This window comes from Culex quinquefasciatus, chromosome 3 (assembly GCF_015732765.1).
Source record: "Culex quinquefasciatus strain JHB chromosome 3, VPISU_Cqui_1.0_pri_paternal, whole genome shotgun sequence".
In the NCBI taxonomy this organism is placed as follows: domain Eukaryota; kingdom Metazoa; phylum Arthropoda; class Insecta; order Diptera; family Culicidae; genus Culex; species Culex quinquefasciatus.
Genome location: NC_051863.1, coordinates 43,476,858 through 43,494,260, shown reverse-complemented (window position 1 = coordinate 43,494,260; position 17,403 = coordinate 43,476,858). Strand labels below are relative to the sequence as shown.

The following is a 17,403-nucleotide window of genomic DNA, read 5'->3' as shown; positions in this document are numbered from 1 at the left end:
TTTCCATATATTTTGGAATTGTGATATTTAAAAAAATCCACGTTTTACGTGATGTCATATTCTGATGCTCTGGAAGGTGCTCTACAACTTTCCCGAAGAGAGTTTGGTGCTAACTTGCTTCTGAAAGAAGATACATCGTCCTCAAAACTCGTCTAAAACGTGATTTTAGAGCAAAAAACACGTTTTAGACGAGTTTTGAACACGCTGTATCTTTTTATAGGAGCAAGTTAGCATCATACTCTCTTGGGGAAAGTTGTAGAGCACATTCCAGAGCAACCGAATATGAATCCGGTTTTAATATAGCGTGAAACGTGGATTTTTAAAATATCAGAATCCAAAAAAATGGTTTTCCCCATACAAATTTATATGGAAAATTGAATCGCTTTGCGCAAAGTGGGGACTTAACCAATCGTTCTCAAACTTTGGGTAGTTGTTTAGGGCCCCAAAAAGAACTGAAAAGTAGCTGTGCTCACAAAATTTGAACAACTTTATTTTTTTCCATACAACCATATTTCACCCTAGTGAAACAGGTTGCATTCTCCCGCCCGTGTGGATCAATCGGACCGCGCGCTGGACTCACAATCCAGAGGTCGTCGGTTCGAATCCCGCGGCGGGCGCTCTAAAATTCTTTGTGTAAATATGGGTATTCGGCGCCGTCGCTCCGTGCCATACTTTCATACACTTAGGAACCCAGGGTGGCGAAGTCTTTGTAGTTAAAATGAAGACACTACACGGAGAAAAAAGAGTTCTCAAAATCGTGAAAAAGCGTTCATGAAATTCGGAACCACGAACAAAATGTTCAAATATCATGGTACGATTTTGAAAAACGTACCATGAAATTTGAACACTTTGTTCGTGGTTCCGAATTTCATGAACGCTTGTTCACGATTTTGAGAACTCTTTTTTCTCCGTGTAGTGGTTGGTACTAGCAATGGTGGCCGACAGCTATAAAGTCAACTTCGTTTTTTCGGTTGCATTCGGAGTCCCACACTATATTGAATTTCATGAAGTTCATAAGTTATGTATACAATTATGTTTTAGCATGAATCCGTAAATCCGTTGTCCAATAAATAGCCAGAAATCGTATCAAATATCATCATATTATATATCGTTGAGTAGGTAATCAAAAATCCATACAAACGAGTCCAAACAAGTAAAGATCTGGCAACCCTGTCTCATGTTATGACCACTTAAGTGATATTCATGTACTTTTTTGAAGCTGGCTCTCACTTATCTGTATGAAAACTTATCCAAATCCATCATCCGACCCATCATTGGATAGGTACCGTAAAACGGAGTGACTTTGATAGCCGGGGTGACTTTGACAGGTTTGCGATTTTTCCGCAAAATGAACAGTACAATTAAAATACGTACGGAATGGTGGTAGAGAAATGTTGAAAGTACCTCAAAAAGAACTTTTCTTAAAATTTTGAAAAGTTTAAAAAGTTAGTTTACTATAGTTAAGAAAATATTGATGAAAGTCATTATTTTAAACTCCCAATGTGTCATAATTTTCTCAATGAACATGATTTTGAATCGGAAAACGGAATGCATTTTCGGATTCTTTGGACAATTTTCCACTAGGAGAAGGTTAAATAAGTTTGTAAATAATAAATAATATGTGTTTTTGGAACACAATTTCAAAAAAATCTTCAGATTTATAGGCAATTTTAGTTGAACAAATTTCATGTAAAATGTGAAAACTTTTGATTCGTGCTTCGAATTCAGTATAAAATGCAATATAAATCGATAATTTTATAAACAAAACTAGTTTTAACAAATATCAGACAAAAATCCGAGTTTTTAACAATTTTACCTAAAATTTATTTATAAACTTAGTTAACTAATTATTGATTTTTTTCTTAAAAACTATATCAGCTACCTAAGTGATGGTACATTTAACGTACTAATAATGTTTGAACATCTTAAATCTGATTTCAACAAGAAAAACTATGACTATCAAAGTCACCCCGGAATTTAAACTAAGAATTTTTACCGTAACTGTTTTTCTAAACACTATTGAAACAACTTTTTTCAGAAATAGTGCATGGACTTTATGTGGCCTACCCCAGTACATGTTTTAAAAATAATAATCTTGATAAAAACTTTACCTGTTGGAAAATATTCCAAAAACAAAATGAAATCCTATCAAAGTCACCCCGGTTTACGGTAATCAAAAGACCTTCCCAAACATTCTAAGATTTTGGAGATAAGTGAAGATCTATTTGTAAGGAGTGAGAAAGGCACCAACCACATAGATGGATTTAGTTAGTTTTTCTCTTTAGGTGCAAAATGCTCGGAACTCAATTAATTTGTCCAGTTTCAAAATGTTCCAACCCCATTTTAACAGCAATAAACATGACAACTAGGGTTTAATTAAATTATGATAATTTTGAAATTGACACATTCTTTTTTTTTGCTTAAATTCCACAGCATTTTTTGCCCACCACGACCGAGGTGGCAACGAGCCAGCACTGACACCCCGCCGTAATCCGATCAACTCACCGTCGTCATGTCTCCAGAGGATATTTTCCGGAATTGATTGAGATGTCAAAGTGCCTAACGGGCATCGATGTTACAATCAATCTTGGGTGAGTTTCGAAACGATCGTATGGGTTTCTCGTGGAAACTTGAAAAGAAGGTCGTAAAACGCAAAAGCTTAAGCAAGAATGACAAACTTAAAATACAACCGTTTGAAACAACGGGCTAGAACATTTGGCTTGCAGCCCAGCTGGGTTGCGTAAATATATAAACATCAGCCCAACCCAGCCAGCGGAGTGGTGGGCCGCACCGTTTATGACACTTTTGGCGAAGTTTCACAGCAAACCCAACTCCAGCACCCGCGATGATTGACCCACCTCCAATCCCACCAGTCAATGGAAATTGATATTCGCACAGGCTGCGCTGTTCTGTTTTGGCGGTGAGGGAGGGTGGAAGTGGGGAGTTCAGGGGGGGGGGGGCGGCTCTTTGGTGTAATAAATCGCGGTTTATGGGGCCCATTAAGGATTTGGTGCGCGAAGCAATCATTAAAGTTCGATCATCAAGCGAGTGATTGCTAATGATTTGAGAGGGTGGGGTTTTCCATTGAACGGAAAATTGAATGCAGATGTGACCAATCTTGTTGAAGTTTTCTTTTTTTTTTTGATACATTAAAAATAGTGTTGTTTTTATTTCGTGGCTTGTGTGTTATCTTGTGACATGTCTGATGTAAAAAGATAGGATGTATCACAAAATAGCACACAAGCGATGATCTGTTATTTTTTTAACACGCTCTGTAAGATTTTGTTTTATTTACTTATGTTCAATCTGAGTAAAATTACTCAAGATAATTTTTTATCGAAAAAATAACTACAGCTTGGTATTGAAAACTGTAAAGTTTCATTTAGTTGTTAAAAAGTTACGATGATAAAACTATTTAGACATCCACAAAAAAGGGTGATTTTCAACATAACCTCAAATGGTCTGGTCTGATAGCCTCAAAAGAGCCGTGTAGAGGGTTCTTCAAGTCTGTATTATCTTGACTAAAAATCTGAAAATTCGGCCGAACTAACCGTATCAATGAGGTCTTTATATCAGCTTACTGTTTTTAGCAAAAGACATTAAGACAAACATGTCCAGCACTTTTATAAAAAAAAAAAAACAATTCAAAACTGACAACATAAAATTGATAAAACTTTTTGGCTAGGTTGAAAATTAGGAAGCTTCGCAACAATGATGTTCCAGAAGAGACATCATTTTCAAGAATAAAGTCTCGATTTTCACAGGGTTTTAGATGCCAAAATAAACCATGCATTTTTTTAAGATAAGAGCTAAAAAGTATAATAATACCGCAATTCCATTTGAAAAGAGCCCAAACCGAAAAAAAGTTCTCCGATCGGGCTCAAAATTTTTCTGGGGGTTCCTTGGCCAAAATAATTAGGTCCGTATTTTTTTGCCATTAGGGTGACCTACATCGTACTAGGGTGGTTCGAAAAATAAAATTTTCGTCATTTTTCGCAAAAACCACTTTTTTCAAAAAATCATATCATATCATTTCATCCGATTTCAGCTGTCTTAGACGCAAAAGAAATGTGATCGGTTTGGCTATTTGAGAAAAATAGTAAGAAATTTCAAAAATTTAGCTTAACATTTGAAAAAGTCGTATGAAAAGTTAAAGTGGCGTTTTTACCGTGCCTGGACCAAAGAGCTTATGTCTGAAAATATTTTTATCGGATTCCTCGGAAAATTTCACACAACATAACAAAAAATTGGCGTTGTCGAACCGTACGTTTCCGAGTGAAAATAAAAACTGTGTTTTTCACGAGCCACGCTCAAAAACTTTTTTCACTAAAACTGCGATAACTTAAAAATTTCAGCGATGACCTATACATGTTAGGGTACCAAAATTTTCGTGATTAAAATATCGCTGAAATTATTAAGTTTTCGCAGTTTTAGTGAAAAACGTTACTTAATCCAAACCTTAGGTGGTTGGTTTTTAACCTCCAAATCGAGTCGGCGTAAAACATAATTGCATATAACTTTTGATAGGGTTGTCAGATCTTCAATGTTTTGGTCGCGTTGGAAAGGTTTTTTGAATACCTATTCAACGATGGGTTGCATGAAAGATCCGGAAAGCATTTTCATCAAAATATCTGAGATCCGGCCTAAAAAAAGTGCGTAAATAACACCTTAGTGCTTATAACTTTTGATAGGGTTGTCAGATCTTCAATGTTTTGGACGCGTTGGAAAGGTCTTTTGAATACCTATCCAACGATATGTCGCATGAGAGATCCGGACAACGTTTTCATCAACATATCTGAGATCCGGCCTCCAAAAAGCGTATAAATAACACTTAAGTGCTTATAACTTTTGATAGATTTGCCAGATCTTCAATGTCTTGGACGCGTTGGAAAGGTCTTTTAAATACCTTTCTGAAAATGTATAGCATGACGGGTTTTCTTACAAAAACCACCCTTTTTACAATCTTCCGGACTTTTTTTAAAATCGTTTTTTAAGCATAACTTTTGAAGTAGTTAACTAAACTGCATGATTTTTAATAGCGACTTATGGGACCCCAAGACGGATCGAATGACGCCAAAACGGACAAAATCGGTTCAGCCAATGTCGAGATAATCGAGTGACCATTTTTTGATCAACATCCCACCACACACACAGACATTTGCTCAGAATTTGATTCTGAGTCGATAGGTATACATGAAGGTGGGTCTAGGAGGTCTAATTGAGAAGTTCATTTTTAGAGTGATTTTATAGCCTTTCCTCAGTAACGTGAGGAAGGCAAAAAGTAGATTTTTTCCGATTTCGGCATTTTCCTGTTATTGTGCGCGGCGCGGAAACGTACGGTTCGACATCGCCAATTTTTTGATATGAGATGTGAAATTTTCCGATGAATCCATAAAAATATCAAGATCAAGTTGCTTGTTTACACACATTTTAGTATCGTCAATACTATTGAAACTACCGTTACAATTAGTACCATTTTTAAGAATATGTTATGTATAGCAAATTTTGACTATTTTTACAACCAGATTATTCAAACATCGGGTTTGTATTTTGTTGCACCATTTTTGCTAAAATTTTAGGTTTTTCATTGTTTATTTTTGAAGCTTTGTGGAAATTTACCAAAAAATTCATGATAAATTAATTATATGCAGAATTGCATTTCCAAAAGCATCCCACATTTTCCGGGAAATTTTCAGGAAGCTGCCTTAAACCGAAAACCACCACGAAGAAGATCCCTGCATTTGCTGCTGATCCATTCAACAAGCTCTTGAGCTTACTCAAAAAGCGCGTTGCTGTGTTGGCGTGTCAGAAACCACCGTTGAATGGAGCTCTTGTGTAAGGGGTACGTACCATGGTCCTTATCCAGGCAATCCTCTTTATTTCTCTGCTCTTGAAAGTAACGAAAACCATCCAGCGGAGGTCCACCGAAAAAGCAACACCGTGGTTGTTATTGTGCTGGAAAACACACACAAATTTCAAAAAGAGAGTACAATTGGGGGCTATTTGAGGAAAGATGGTTCAATATTGGCGGAAAAAACAAATTTGAAAAATTGACTCGTGGTCCGATTTCTAAAAAAAATCAGATTAAAAAAATATACTCTGAGGTATTATTTTACCCCGCAACTCATTACTAGCGCTTCCTATAGGATGCTCATCCTGCTCGGAGAGTAACTGCCAACTCCCTCCATAAGCATTATCACCCTTGTTCGGAGAGCTGTGTAGCACCACCCAGAAAGCCACTTTGCAAGTAAACGTTTCAGCTTTCCCACAAAAGCAGCCAAATTATCTTCTGGCACGCATCCAAACCACCAGAACAGCTCCAAAAAAGGGGGATCCTTTTCAGCGCTCCTGCGTTGTCCTTAGGGAACACTTTTCGTTTGTTTTTTTTTTAGCTTTCCAGCGGACAAACACCACCCAGTACAGCCCATCCGTCCCTGTCGACCTACTCGGATACTCTGGCGAACTTCGGATTCCGAAGGACCCGCGTTCGAATCCCGGGGTGGGTGGTGTTTGGGAGAGAACTTTTAGCCGGTGAGCACGTTGCATGTTGCTCTCTGCAACATGTTAACGCGACTTGAAGATGTTGCGCGGGTTTGTCGCGCAACATTGTTTGTGTTGCTGGATCTCTATGCATTAACTGATGAAATTTACATAGTTTTGAAAGATAAATTAAATTTATGAATTTGATTGATAACTTTTCATCGCTTGTCAAATATCGTTCCAAAACTTGGCATTATCAGTCAATTTCACGTGATTTCGGTGCTTGACTAATGAGATTACTGGGATTTACTTTGTAGGTATACAGTGTGCTGTGTTGTATTATACGTTTCCATAAGTTCTCGTATGAATCTGATTATATGGCGAAGCAAAAAGTTAAGAGGCCCCTCACACATTGAGCCGGATGAAGGCAAAGTGAGGCGAAAATTGTATCCAATATAGCAAATGTGTGCGCGCTAGGGTGTCACTAAAAATGGTTGTTTTGATTACAACTTTGTATTTTTTCGAAATATTTTTTTCTTTGCTGGAAAAAAAAGTTTTTTCATACGTTTCAACTCAAAAGATGTTGAATAAATTCCACTTATATCTCCATGTCAAGTGCAGTGTTACCAGGTCATAATATTTTACGGTTAAATTGAAAGGTATTTCCAACATCTACTCAAGGATGCACATAATGTTGGTTCTTGATCAATTATGATCAATTATGACTCGTTATCTCAGGACAGTGTTACCAGATCCTTAAGAGCGAGTTTTTCACCAATGTGTAACAGGTCATATCGAAGTGCTCCGATTTGGATGAAACTTTCAGCGTTTGTTTATCTATACATGAGATGAACTCATGCCAAATATGAGCCTTCATTGAAATTTGAGGTAAAAAACCCATGAAAAATAATAAAATTGCTCCTATTTGCGTAAAACTTAATCAATTCCAACTCTCTTAGATGCATTCGAAAGGTCTTTTAAAGCACTTCAAAATGTGCCATAGACATCCGGGATTGGTTTGATTTTTTCTCATAGCTTTTTTTGATTTTTTTTTTTTTGTTGGAGGCTGTTGCAAAAAGATATTAAGGTTTTAAAAAATCAATTTTAACAGTAATTTGCAAAAGCTATGAGAAAAAATCAAACCAATCCCGAATGTCTATGGCAAGTTTATTATTTTTCAAGTTTTATTGACCTCAAACTTCAATGCCCGTTTTACCCCACTTCCGTTTGTCGTAGAGGGCTCATATTTGGCATGAGTTCATCTCATGTACACCCAAAGGAAAAATATATCTCAAAATCTGCAACACCCAAGTAACATTTTAGGCTTTATCAAAGCTGTCACAACCGCTATAAAACCTATCAGCCAAAACCAACATTAAAACCCCTTAGTCGTAACAAACTCCCCAGAACCTTGATAAACCCCACTTAAAACCCAAAAGGACCTCCGCAAAAGGTTGTTACGGCCTATTTATAAAACCTACATAGGAGTTCAAGGCTTTACAACTGAATTCTAACAACATCCTCAAAGCCTTGATAGAACCTTTGTTAAAACCTAGTCAGGAGTTATGGAAAAATGACATTTCATACGTCTTCAAACGTCTTATGCCAAATAGGCAGGGTTGCGAATGAGCGAGCGCTCACGGAAGGCTTGCTCGCTCCAGCTGGAGCGTGAGTTTTTATCAGGTAGCTCGTGCTCGCTCACGCTCACCGGAGCGTTTTGCGCTCACGTGAGCTGGTGAGCCAAAGTAGGTAGTTGTTTTTTCCTGTTGAAGCATCTGCCTGTTTGAAACGAAGTTTCTAGAACTATCTCATCTCAAAAACAAACAACAAAGTGGTCGAAATAAACAAAACTAGGCAATGAAATGGATTTGATCAGAGAACCGAAATTTACGTTCTATTTAAAATCTAGACATTTTTCGAACAAGGAACAAAAAACTAAATTCATAATGTAAACATTCATTGGCGTGAAGAAATGCACTGTTTGTTCACAAATCAAATCCATATTGTATTGTTGTTTTGTACAAAAATATTGACAATTTGTGTATATTTTTTTTTCGTATATTTTATCAATTTTTAAATAATCTTTTAAACAGTTACAATCATCCATGTTCAAAAAACCATGTATAACTTGTAATTGAATATTTTCAGAGGATTGGTTGCGAAAGTGTTGAATAAAACCCACTTGTTGGAAGAAGAGTAAACCTTTTCGTGGTGAAAAATGTTGACAATTAATTTGATTTGAGTCAAAACGGTTATTTCAACCCTTAGGAATTTTGAGGCATATATTTAAAATTGAACTTTTTCAAAAATGTTACCCTATTTTCTAAAATGTTTGCTAAATAAAGACTAACCTTATAGAAATGATTAGTCGTTTCTAATCACTGAATCACTGAAAGATTTAATAAACGGAATAACTTTTTTTAATGGTAGCTCATTCTGACCCGCAATCTGGAAATGTAGTCAAAACACTGATTAGGTACATAAAACAGTTTAATGTTATATTTTAATCAACCAAGCATTTAACCTTGAATCGAACTTACCAAAGCATAAATCCTCTTGAATCAATTCATGGTTTTGTAAGTTTTTCTAAGGTTTACAGGCCCTTTTATTTAGGCGTCTATACCCCTCCTCCCCTCTCTGCTACAATAAATCCTTTAAATTCTAAAAATATTTATACATTCAACGGTATGTCTAAAAATTATTTGACCCTTGCGAATCCAACATTTTATTTAAAAACATGATTGATAAAAATGAGCTATTCCAATTCATATATCATAAAATTTGTTCACAAAGTCATATTTCCACAGCCCTACTGCACCTTACGCAAAAAATCCATCTAGAATTGAAAAAAAACTTTCTCAAAAACGTTAAATGATTAGCGACACGTCCAAAATGAGCGCTCCGTGAGCGAAATATGAGCGTGAGCGCGAGCGTGGAGTAAACGCGAGCTGAAAAAATCGGAGCAAACGTGAGCGCGGGCAAACGTGAGCTAGCTCGCGCAGCGCTCCTCCTAACGAATGAGCGAAAAGTGAGCGCTCACGAGCGCGTGAGCGCGTGAGGAACGCAACACTGCAAATAGGTTTTATTTTGGCAAAAATAAGTCTTCGTCTTGCCAAATGAAATTATGGAGATGGTTGTCAAAAATGGCGATGATAAATAATAGATATAAGAGGTAATCCAAATAATTTGAAAGCTTATTTCTCGCAATTGATGGCTCAAATTCAGCTGCGGTTGAAATTTTATTGATAAATGTAGGGGAGAAAGAGCCAAAAAATTCAACTCGCTTCATCAAAAATCAATATTTTGTAATCATAGTGTAAAAAAAAAAATTTATTGCAATTCTTTGAAAAAAATGTTCAAAATATTTTTAAACATCTATCGCTATATAAATCATACCAGAAATTCAGCATAAATGTGTGTTTTCATCAAATTTCAATCAAATTTTTCAGTTTTCTATTTTTTCAATCAAGATGACGGTCAATCATATTCAGAGCACGCGTTTAGCGCCACTGCTATTTGGCCGCGATAAATGCTCTTTAAGGAGCTTATGGTTTTAAGTGAGCTTTTTACATGCCTATAGGCACTTGACAGCTACAACACCCTAGGTTTTAACAAAGCATGCGATCAACCCGTTTGGCATGGCATTGCCATCTGGTTTTCAAGCCTCTATTAAAACTTTCATAAAACCTTATTGAAAGCCAGTCTGCTTTTATTTCTACCCGGTTTTATGTCCGAGGCATAAAACCCTGTTAGAACTTATTAATTAGTTCTTGCTTATTGGTTGCGGTGAATGCCCAAATAAAACTATAAGGCAATCAAGATGCTACAATAAACCCTTAATAAAACTTGGTGGTGGCTAGTTGGTTTAAAAATGTAACTAGTGGATTTGCTGCAGAAAATGTTACATTTTATAAAATTTTTTGCAGCAAGCCCGTAGATCATTTTTGCCCGCGTGTAAACATTTCAGCGATCTGCAGTTCTCACCAACACATTATAATGCTGGCCCGTCCCCGAGCAACACTCCAAAGAGAAGAATATGTTGGTGCTCTTTCACTCACATTTCATCAAGCGTCCATGGCGCGGAGGTAGCGTGTCGGATCTAAAATCAAGAAGTTGGTGGTTCAATCCTCGTTCTGATAAGGGTTTTTTTTTTGAAATACAACCAAAAAGCCGTCGGTAATGTCGATAACTGTCGGTAACGGGCAAAAATGTCATACCCTTATACCGCAAAAAATGCATGAGGACAGTTTTCATGCAGATTCTGATATATTTTCATGCCACCATGCATCACAATCATGCGACCGCCGTTTGGGTGTATAGACAAACAAACGCTGAAAGTTTCATCCAAATCAGACCACCTCGATACGACCTCTAGAACAAACCGAGCAATGTTTTCAAATACTGCCTCTTAAACTAAATTACTTTTTGGAAATATCATTCAGATCAACTTAATTACTTTTTGGAAAAATCATTCAAATATCCAATACGAAAATATATCAACATTTTGCCGTGAATTATTATCTACGTTTCATCTAAGTATGAACTCATAATTTAAAATATTATTGACAGATCTTCAATAAATTGTTTTTTTTTATTCTGAAGCTTTATTGCACGTTTTGTTTTTTTATGGTAGCAATTTTCCTCTTTGGACATTTTAAATTGGGTAAATAATTGCTTAGATAGAGCATTTCAAAGTATTTTAAAAGAGATATTTTTTTGTGTTTCTCAATTATGCTTCATTTTCAAACTGACGATAACTTGGCAACTTTTTAGTCTGAGTTGCATAATTAGAAACTAAAATTTTTGAGATCATCCAAACTTTAAAAAAATACATTTTGAAGGCTTGTGGGTATTTTTATTCGACACCAAACACAACCTACATAACGCATACAAAACTGTAAACTGGAGCGTTTGGTACGGTATGTCCACGCCTCCTTCCTCCCCAGTAGATTCTGTGAAATGTGATTCGTTCTCGGAATCCTCTCTGCGGTAAACATAACACAGTAGGGCTGGCCGCTTTATTTTTTGCAACACATTTTCGGGTGCTCTCGGCTGTACACACAAGACTTTCCAGCATGCTTTCATCGGATTTAACTCAGTAAAATTTTATCAAAACACAGTAATACTGCCAATAATTAACACCTTAACTCACAAGCCTGGGAAAAAGATGAAATTGTCATACAAATTCCCTTTTTTCCTCTAGCTTGTGAGGTTAGGTGTTAACAATTGGTCATCTTACTTTTGATTAACTATTTTTTTTTTCATTTTGACAGGTAATTAATGGGTAGAAAATCGCAAAATGTCATGCTTTAGAAAATTTATTATTAATTAAATTTGTTTTGTTAATGAATAAATATGTATAGGGACCATCCACAAACCACGTGGACACTTTTTTGGAAATGTCAACTCCCCCCCCCCCCTCGTGGACAATTTGTATTTTTTTTTTGTATGGATCGTGGACAATCCCCATACCCCCCCCCCCCACCCTAAAGTGTCCACGTGGTTTATGGATGGTCCCATATTATGATGCCCTGAAAACAGATTTAAAAATGTTGAAGTGTATGCTCATACCAAGCTCTGTTTTTTTGCCGATTCACATGTATGTAACCCCTTAACCGATTTTGTTAAAATAAATAAATGTACTGATTTTTATTCAGAGTAACTTCAATAAGTTTTCATAGTAGATAATATAAAAAATATGTTTTGAACCTTATTTAACTTTGTAGAACTTTGTTACACTTTAAAAAAAAACCAAGTAACTTTGCAAAGCTAGAAAAAAACGAAAAAATTTGTTCTAAATGAAAAAATGACCCTTCTGAGCAACTCTCTACGAAATCGGCCGATTTCGACCATTTTTATTTTTTGTATTTTTTGATTTGACTTAAACTTTGTGGGGGCCTTCCCTATTACCAAATAAGCTATTTTGCGTCATTGGTTCACCCATACAAGTCTCCATACAATTTTGGCTGCTGTCCATACAAAAATGGTATGTAAATATTCAAACAGCTGTAACTTTTGAGTGAATTTTCTGATCAATTTGGTGGACTTTTGAGAAAAAAATAGGTACACGGAAAAAAAATTGCAGATTTTTTTATCAACTTTTTTTTCACTAAAACTCAATTTCCCAAAATACATATTTTTTATATGTTTTAGGGGACAAAAATCTGCAACTTTTGAGCCATAGAGAAACATGGTCAAAAAATCTGCCGCCGAGTTATGAATTTTTGAAAAACAGTTATTTTTGGGAAAAAAAATCGAAGTTTCATGCAAAAACAAGTTTGACATTATTTTTTGATGCAAAATTGAATTTGCAATCGAAAAGTACTTTACAGATTTTTTGATAAAGGGCTCCGTTTGCAAGATATAGCTACCGAAAGTTTGATTTTAGCGAAATATTTGCAGTTTTTCAATTTTTGAAAATAGTGACCATGAGTGACCGTTTCTTGAAATGTTTCGCTAAAATCAAAGTTTCGGTGGCTATATCTTGAAAACGGAGCTCTTTATCAAAAAAAATTGTAAAGTACTTTTCGATTGCAAATTCAATTTTGCATCAAAAAATAATGTCAAACTTGTTTTTGCATGAAACTTCAATTTTTTCCAAAAATCACTGTTTTTCAAAAATTCATAACTCGGCGGCAGATTTTTTGACCATGTTTCTCTATGGCTCAAAAGTTGCAGATTTTTGTCCCCTAAAACATATAAAAAAAATCGCGAAAATTTCAGGGTTGGAAGTTTAACCTGTTTTATGTAACTTTGCCAATGTTTTTAAAAATGTAAATTCCAACTTTTTCCAATATTTTTAGTAAAAAGAAGCGTGCAATAATTTTTGTAGTGTCCCAGACTATGTATCTACGCATTTTTTTTACAATTGAAATGATGATGGTGCCATTCTATAGCAGAAAATGTGAAAAACATGCAACAAATTGAAAAAGTGACTGTAAAAACGTGTAAAAATTAGATAGGCAAAATGTATTTATTTTAGGTGGTAGAATAGGCCAAATACTACCAAAAACAAACATAAACTAAACAAGATAAATGCAAATTAAAATACTAAAAATTAAACAAGAAAAACATAAAACAGGCGAAGTAAAGTTTTTCGTAGAACAAAAGTTGCTCAAAATCACCTCCTAAACAAGGGAAAAATAAATATTTTCGAAAAAAAATGGGCAGTAGAGGGTTAATTCCAACTTATCGCATGCCACCCTGGCTAGAAAGCTTCCATAAAATATCGCTCACCACAAACATTCCGAGACACAAAAAAGAAGCTACAGTTTTCTGCCAACACACAGACACTTTCACACTAAACTGAAATGAATTCTCGGCTTCCAGTCGGTGGAGCATTAGCACAGAGAAAGCTTTCCAAATTAAATAAATAACGGATGATCGTTCCGAGGAACTGGTAACTGGTGGCCCCAGCAAAGGGATCAGCCTGGAAATGGGATGGTATTTGGCAAACTGGCCATTTTTTTTTTTTGTGTGGCAAGTTGTCTTACTTTTTTGTTTAGAACCCATGTAAATAAAAATAAAGACAAAATATTTAGTTTTTAAACAGCTCTGTGGTACTCTAAACTAGTAACGTTTGCATCATAATTTGCATTATCTTCAAAACTTCGTCCAGTGTACATTCGTGGTGGAGACGCCTGGTAGTAGCAAACAAGTGTCGTTTTCCAGCAAAGTTTATCTTTTGGGGGAAATCCGCCGACGCTTTCAAGCATAGTGCCACAGACAAACAGACGAGGCTCTTCACTTTAAAAAACTGGAAAAAAGGATAGATGTCAAAACAGTCAAACTAATTTTCGTTTAAATTGACCGTTTTTTTTTTTGCTCGTTTTCTGTCAATATTGCCTATGTCCCACATAGACAAAGAGACCGGCGCGTCAGATTACTGCACCCTGTGATTAATTTATCGCAGCCCGTCCCTTGTGCCGTCACTGACTTTAGTGACTATAACGAGTGATTATCCCGCCGGAAAATGGAAACTTTCGCATGCGATAGAAGCGAGTCTGCCAGCACCTTAAATCATCAGCTCTGGGTTTCATTTTCGTGACTGACTGCCATACCCGGAAATGGCAGTTAATTTCATTAGCCACAGATCGCTGCTTCGACCTAGTTTGAACAAAAAAAACCAGCAGGGGGACTTGGGCCCCACGAGGATTATCACGTGTTTGCTATGCAAAGTGCCGAGAATGAAGACTCAGAAGCTTAAAAACAGATTTTGCTACCTTGAAAAAAAATATCAAAATCCAAATTGAATAAATTCGCTTACCGTGTAACAAAAAATAAATCTTTTCACTGTGAAATCTGTTTCGCCAGTGTCCTACATCACATGACAAAGCCCCACACAACAGTCTCAGTTGGGAAGGCTAAAGGATTATTAAAAATGAGCCAAGAGGTATTTGCTCCATTTCAATCGCTGCTTTTTTTTTTCAATGAATAATGAACAGCACATCAGGGGACTCTTTGTCCCTCCATATATTAGAGAGACTGATGAGAAAAAAGGTACGCTTCTATTGGAAAATGTAAAAAAAAGGTGTAGAGATTGGTTTCTAAAAATAATTGTGCATCCGTCAGCATCACTGAAGATTGTGATTAGTATGATATATGAAAGTTTGATGATAAAATACTCAGGTTTTGAGTCATTACACAGTTGAGCAGTACCGTGAGATTTCGTTCAACGATTGAGGAACTTTAATTTTTTTGTTGTGGTAATGGGTTGGGCTTTGAAAAACAATTGTTTTTATCACTAAATCAATGATGCAGCTTGATTCAAAATTATTTGCTCTATCAGAAAATTGCATTGTTCTAGAAAATCTGCAGAAATCCAGTTTTACCGCGAAAAATTATCACGTAGTCTTATGTTTGGGACAGACTTGTCATACGTTTTGCTTTTGAATTACAAGCGTAATTTGAAAAATATACAAATTGATTTTAATATACCCCATTTTATGTTAATTACACACTTGTTCTGACACAAAATCTGTCCATGATTTTTTTCCTTGCTCCAAAGCGTTTTCAACTGTCCCAATGGAATAAAGGCCAAACAAAGCAAATCAATCAGAAAATTTGAATTTTGTGTTTGAAATTAGTAGCTGATATATCGACATTAGAAAATGGTGGACTGTTTGGGTGAGACTTAGAAAACATCAATTTTCCTGTTTTTGAACCTTTGCATGGCAATATCTCAGCAACTAAGGGTCGTATCAACAAAATTCTAAAATGCAAAATATAGAGATTTTTCTCAGCTTTCCAAAAATATTTCTTTCAAAAGTAGGCAAACAAGTGCACCAATTTAAAAAAAACGAAAAACTGCGACTATTTTCACAAAAGTCACCTAAAAATGGATTTAACTTGAAAACGGTGCACTTTATCAAAATTTCACTACAGTACTTTTTGATTGCAAATTTGATTTAACATCGAAAAATGAAGTTAAAAAATTTTTGCGACCAATTTTTCGATTTTTTCTAAAAAAACCAGTATTGATTCAAAAATTCTTAACTCGCTCAAAGATTTTTTGCACAACCTGGAAATTTCTGAAAAGTTGGCATTTGATGTCCTCTAAAACATATCAAAAAATAAAAAAAATAAAATAGTGTTGCAAATCAAGTTTTAGTGACAAAAAGTTAAATAAAAAATCACCAAAAAAATTTTTACCGTGTATCATTTTTTTCCAGTGTAGTCCGTATCCATACCTACAACTTTGCCGAAGACACCAAATCGATCAAAAAATTCCTTCAAAAGATACAGATTTTTGAATTTTCATACATCATTTTTGTATGGCCAGCTGCCAAATTTGTTTGGAAAATTATATGGACAAAATAATGATGCAAAATGACTTCTTTGGGCATATTGAAGGTACCAAAAATGTTTCAGTCGGATTAAAAAATACAAAAAAAGTCGAATGACCGAAATCTGAGAGAACTGCTCATTTCAAAAATTCTGAAATTCAATTCCCTTAGGGAATATAACAAAATTTAAAAAAAAAAACAACTTTCAAAACTTAATTTTATCGGAATAAGTTTAGCTTAAGGACCCCATTTCATGGTCACATAAATGACCCCGATGAAATTGGTCAAAATTATTCCATAGTTCTAGCCAATTTTAGCAAAGTCAACTTTCAAAATTTCAACTTTTCAGAATAATTTAAGCTTACGGACCCCATTTCATGGAAAAAATTATGGCCCCGACGAAATTGGTCAAAATTAACCCTAGTTCTAGCCAATTTTAGCAAAGTACCTTAGGGGCTATATCAAATAATTAATAAAAATCAACTATCCAAATTTCAACATTTTAGAATAATTTTAGCTTAAGGACCCCATTTCATGGCCAAAATAATGACCTCGACGAATTTGGACAAAATTATCCCAAAGATTTAAACATATTTAACAAATAAAATAATAACAGATTGTATTATGGAAACTTTCCCATTTGTGCGATTTATGGTTATTTTATTTCTAAGTCAGAATACCAAACGAACAACAAATCTTGTTATTAGGAGAGTTTTTGAAATGTATAACATTTCCTCTTATTAGCGTGTTATTGAACATTTTCAATATAATATCAATTCAATACCAAATCTTGTTATTTTATCATAAACTGTTGTTATTTTTTCTTCTTGAAGTTGAAGTTAAGGATACAATAATAACACTTTTTGTTATTTTAACAGGATTTGTTATAGAAATATGTATTATTAATTTTGTTATTACCGTCTGCCCGGGTAACCTTCAATTTTTTAAATTGCTATGTTTCACATTCCAAACTCGAATGTCCAATGTTTCAATAATCCAAAGTTCGACTATCCGAAGTATTGCAATCGAAATATGAACAAAAATTAGTTTTCGTACTTTTAACATCAAATTCAAGTTCTGTGATCATTTTTTTTTTTCAAATTTGAGTGGTTAGTTGTCTATCAAATTACCAAATCCG

At 35.2% G+C, this 17,403-nt stretch overlaps 1 protein-coding gene across 1 annotated transcript in view; it reads right to left on the bottom strand.

The window, feature by feature from the left end:
- LOC6051098 (ankyrin-3) overlaps positions 1-17,403 on the bottom strand; it is a 91,039-nt gene that overhangs the window by 65,909 nt on the left and 7,727 nt on the right. The window lies entirely within an intron of this gene.